We start from the raw sequence: 6,000 nt of genomic DNA, 5'->3' as shown, positions 1-6,000 counted from the left end.
AATAAGTATTAGGGTGGCGCAAAAAAACCGACTATTTTTTTTTTGAGTCTCGAGTGAAAAAATGTTAATTTTTGATGTTTTAAGAGCTCTCTCCAAAGGACAGCTAAAAAAAAAATTTTTAAGATGTCGCTCCAAAATTTTTTAAAATTCAAAAATCGAATTTTTTTTTTTTTTTATTTTTTTTCTCATTACGGTATAATTTTATAGACTAAAAAAAAATAAGTTTCTGAAAATTTCAGTTCAAAATTTTAATTTTGAAAGGTCGCTCATAATTTTTTTCAATTTATTAGTGCATTAGTTTAGATTTTTTCAAGCGACCTTTTACTATTCAAATTAAAATTCCATGCATTTTTTTTTTTTTATTTAGTACAATAATCGATAAAAATACATCACGAGATGAACTAAAAATCAAGCACAACACTGAAAATATAATTTTTTTTTAATTTAATAATTTTATTTAATCAACTGCCAGGCGTGGGTTCGAATCCCAAGCTGGTCTTAGAAACCAGCTTGGTTGAGATTTGACCTTGCCGCGTAGGTTAAGATTTTTTCAAACCAAAAAGACCCCAACGTACCACTCCCAACACTTATTAGGTGACGGAATGGTAGTTACGGACAATGTCTCCGGGATAGCTTAACTGGTAGAGCCTTTGGCGCGTAACCAAATGATCCGGGTTCGAGTCCCGGTCTGGGCTGTCTGAATTATTTTTTCGGTTACCGAAAAAATTCCGACTGAGTAAGGTCCCTCCTCCCCCCTTTATCCTTTATTTCCCCAGTTCCTAAATTTGTTTTTAATGACAAATGTAGCTATAAATTATGGCTACAACAAGTCGGCGATATGACTAATTAAAGAAAAAAAAAAACAAATTATGAGCGACCTTTCAAAATTTAAATTTTGAACTGAAACTTTCAGAAACTTATTTTTTTTTGGTCTATAAAATTATACCGTAACGAGAAAAGAAATTAAAAAAAAAAATTCGATTTTTGACGATTTTTGAAATTTAAAAAAATTTGGAGTGACCTCTTAAAATTTTTTTTTGAGCTGTCCTTTGGTGAGGGCTCTTAAAACATCAAAAACTAACATTTTTTCACTCGAGACTTAAAAAAAAAAATAGTCGGTTTTTTTGCGCCACCCTAATAAGTATCATAAAAGTGGATCGTAAAAATAATGTTTGCCCTTTTTTTTTACTTCAAAAAAACCTGAAATTCAAGCTTCTAGACCAGAAAATCTCTTTAAGAATTTTTTCTACTCGAAGAAATTTTTCAAAATTATTTTCTTGATTCAAGTAAATTCTTTTTTCTGTATCCATAATTTTAATAATTTTTTAATCAAACTCATTGCTTGGCAACAAATCGAAATATCTAATTAAAACTTTCACACGCGAAACAACAACTTGAATCCGAAGAATAACCCCGTGCGGCGTTAAATAATCAAACGTTTAAATCGCTCTACTTGAAAGGTCGAGTCAACGCCTCTGGTTTTTACATCCTAAGCGTTGATGCGGTTGTATCTCCAGCCAGACGATTTTATCTGGTGCACGAGAGTGCTAGAGCCTTGTACGCCCATCTGGGCCTCATATCGAGCTCCTCCATTCGAGCAAAAAACCAACAGAGGTTCGGTTGCTCGTTAGCAGCCACTTACAGCCTTCAATAATTAAAAACGAGCTAAGACATGCGTTCCCAAAAGCATGACTCGTGATCCAGGGCTAATTACCGGTTCTACAATCTACGAGATGAGTTAGAATCGAATCAAATCTCCAATCTCTGGACCCTCATCAGCATCTCGGTCTGATTGGCTGATATTATTTTGTTCAGGTGAGAAAGCCAACACTATTTATTTTTTAGAAGCTTAATCTAATCTTATTGCCAACATTTGGCTACTCCAGATGATGGAAAAGACCCAGTTGACGATGTAATTGCTAGCGTCGGGTGTTTGCCGAATTCCATCACCAAAAACGTAAGCCAGAGGCTGGTTTATGTCCATCATGGATCCGGTTACTCTGAACTGGTGCTTTTCAAAACCAATACGCCCCGAGGTTACCACAAACGTGTCATTAGTTAGGTGGAAAGCCGAGACGAAGATAAGGGAGGTGTTGAAGAGCCAGATCAAGATACTGATACAGATTCTGTGGAGTAAATAATGCTACGGTTTAAAAGATCGGTACTTTGCTTGACAAGAAGTGAGCCTTATTTGATCAAACATTATATATCTTCTTCTTTCACCAGCATCATCAGCGAGGAATCATGTATGCTGATTTATAGGACCACGCCGTGAATTTTTATCAGATTATCACGGAATTTATGGAGCTCTTCAGGGAATTTTTTGATGAGTTGAGATTTTTTAACTTCCCGCTAAGAGAATTAAAAATTTTCAAAAATCGGGAAATTATTGGTTTTACCTCGTTTTTCGAAAATCGAGTTTTCATCAGATCTCGACGTTTTGAGGTCCTAGGAAGCTTTCCTGACTATTCCCGCGAGGGTGTCACTATGTCTGTATGTATGTGTGTGTGTGTGTGTGTAAGTATGTAAACCTCTTATAACTTTTGAACGGTTAAACCGATTTTATCGCGTTGGTGCCATTCGAAAGGGCTTCACCAAACTTAGATTTTCTGTTAATTTGAACAGATTCGGACGGATAGATTTTGAGAAATTTGGAGAAATCTCAAAAAAAGTAGGAAAAAAAATTTTTTCTGAAGTGGTTTTTTTGGGATAACTTTTAAACGGCTCAACCGATCGATTCCAAAATCTAATCAGCTCTTAACCTTGAAAAACCACGTCGATCACCGCCAATCCGGTCAAAATCGGTTGATTCGTTCGAGAGATATCGTGAACGAAAGAAAACAGAAAAAAGTGTTTTTTCAGAGTTACTCCGAAATTTCTAGTTTGACCAATTGAAACTTAGAAATTATTTATGAGGCTTAAAAAACTGCGTAGAATGCCACCAACCGCGTAAAAATCAGTTCATTCATTCAAAAGTTATTGCGGTATGAACATTCAAAAAATAGTGTTCTATGAAACTTCTATCAGACTTTTGAGCTCAAAGAGCTCAAAAGCATAGAAAAGGTATCTTTTTGAGCTCAGCGAGCTTAAAACAATACACAGATTGTACTTTTGAGCTCGAAGAGCTCAAAAAAGCGGCCAGGTATTAACGGAATTAGCGGGAAGTTGCAGGGATGGCCTTTAGGGTCAACCGTTTTCCTAATTTTTTTAAATGTGGTTTTTTGGAATTACTTTTAAATAGCTTCACCGATCGATTCCAAAATCTAATCAGCTCTTAAGATCAAAAAATCACGTCGATCACCGTAAGCTCGGTCAAAATCGGTTGATTCGTTCGTGAATTATTGTTGTCGAAAGATAACCGAAAAAAGTGTTTTTTCAGAGTTACTCCGAAATTTCTAGTTTGACCAATTAAAACTTAGAAATTATTTATGAGGCTTAAAAAACTGCATAGAATGCCACCAACCGCGTAGAAATCGGTTCATTCATTCAAAAGTTATTGCGGTATGAACTTTCAAAAAATAGTGTTCTATGAAACTTCTATCAGACTTTTGAGCTCAAAGAGCTCAAAAGCATAGAAAAGGTATCTTTTTGAGCTCAGCGAGCTTAAAATAATACACAGATTGTACTTTTGAGCTCGAAGAGCTCAAAAAAGCGGCCAGGTATTAACGGAATTAGCGGGAAGTTGCAGGGATGGCCTTTAGGGTCAACCGTTTTCCTAATTTTTTTAGAAGGTACTAATTTTATTTAGTTAAGATATTTTTGGGACGTTTTTGGATAAAATTATTATTGATTTTTAGAAATTTTATTGAAAATTGATTTTAATTAATTTTATTAAAAATAAATTGTACACTGTAAAAAAAATCGGGGTAAGTCCAAAGCGGTGTACACTGTAAAAAATTTGCGAAATGAACGCGGAGTGAATGAAGAGTGAATGATTTTTAATTGATTCACTCCCAGCGGGAGTGATATTTACTCCGAGAAGGAATTAATTTTTATTAATTTTAAAATTCACTCCGCATTCACTCCCAAAATAAATGAATTTAGAAATAAATAAATTTTTGTAAAAAAAATATTTTTATAAATCCTTTTAATATTTAATAATTAAAAATTTAATTTATTATTTTTAATATTTTATTTTAATTATTATTATAATGTTTTTATTTATTTTTTTTTTATAAATTAATTATAATTAAACATTGTAAAAAAAAATTAGGAAAACGGTTGACCCTGAAGGCCATCCCTGCAACTTCCCGCTAATTCCATACTTAGGCGCTTAAAATTGCACCAATGACGTTTTTGAGCTCTTCGAGCTCAAAAATACAATTTATGGGTTATTTTGAGCTCTCCAAACTCAAAGAGATTGTTTTCTTATGCTTTTGAGCTCTTCGAGCTCAAAAGTCTGATAGGGATTTGATGACACTATTTTTTGAATTTTTAAACCGCAATAACTTTTGAATGAATAAACCGATTTTCACGCGGTTGGTAGCATTCGACGCAGTTTTTCAAGCCTCATAAAGAATCTTAAATTTTGAATTGATCGCGCTAGAAATTTTGGAGTTATTCCGAAAAAAACACTTTTTTCGGTTTTCTTTCGTTCACGATATTTCTCGAACGAATCAACCGATTTTGACCGGACTGGTGGCGATCTACGTAGTTTTTTGAGGTTAAGAGCTGATCAGTTTTTGGAATTGAACTATTAAGCCGTTTAAAAGTTATTCCAAAAAAACCACATTTGAAAAAAATTTTTTTATCAGTTTTTTAAAGATTTCTCAAAATCTATTGATCTGAATCGGTCCAAATAATTTTAAAAATTTAAGTTTGGTCAAGCCCTTTTGAATGGTATCAACCGCGATAAAATCAGTCAAGCCGTTCAAAAGTTATAAGCGGTTCACATACTTTCACACACACACACACACACACATACAGACACCGTGACAACCTTGCGGGGATAGTCAGGGAAGCTTCCTATGACCTTTAAACGTCGAGATCTGATGAAAACTCGATTTTTGCAAAACGGGGTGAAAACAATAACTTTCCGATTTTTGAAAATCTTCGATTTTCTTAGCGGGAAGTTAAAAATTTTATCAAAAAAATAAAAAAAAAATTTTTGGGGTGAACACCCCTTATCACTTAGAGGTTAGAAAAATAGATAGTAGCCGATTCTCAGGCTTACTGAATATGCATAAAAAATTTCATGAGGATCGGTCAAGCCGTTTCGGAGGAGTATGGGAACGAACATTGTGACACGAGAATTTTATATATTAGAAGATATATATATATATTAGGGTGATTCAAAAAAACTTTTTAATTTTTTTTTTTTAACTCTTACCCTCTCAAATGTTTCTATTTGATATAACAAAAATCCTCACCAAACACGAGCCCTATAGCTCAACTCTAAGGGGTCGCTTTTATTATTTTAGTTTCTCATTTAATTAACATGGGAAAAATTCTTTTTTGTTTTAAATTGAATTTACACATAATTTACGCAATTTTTTACAAAAAACGTTTCGATATTCTTAAAGTAGAGTCTTCGAGCTTTACAAAACTCTAAGACAAAGTATGATTATCTCTACAAAAAGACTACTTACCATTTAAAAATGACTAAATTTCGAAATTTAAAGAAATAGTTGGCAATTGGGTCATTCCATGTCAGATCGACAAATAGTTGGAATCGATCTCTTTCGATTTGGACAAATTTTTATTAGAACTTTTCGTTTATCATAAAACGAAGTTCTGCCAAAGGAAAAACTAAAAAAATTTTTTTCAAAAGATATGCAAATTCAAAATTTCGCAATTTTTTCAGTTTTTCAATTTTGGTTTTGTAATATCTCGAACGCTATTGTAGGTATAGAAATAACCGTTTTTTGTTTAAAAGGGGACACTTAGGGTTATTGAAAAAAAAATATTTTTGAAAAAAATTTTCAAAAATGCCAAATTTGTCAAATTTTGAATTTTTGAAAATTGTTAAAAATGACGATCGAAGTTAAAATTTTAGCTCAA

This window comes from Cotesia glomerata, linkage group LG8 (assembly GCF_020080835.1).
Source record: "Cotesia glomerata isolate CgM1 linkage group LG8, MPM_Cglom_v2.3, whole genome shotgun sequence".
Lineage (NCBI taxonomy): Eukaryota > Metazoa > Arthropoda > Insecta > Hymenoptera > Braconidae > Cotesia > Cotesia glomerata.
This window is presented reverse-complemented; position numbering follows the sequence as displayed.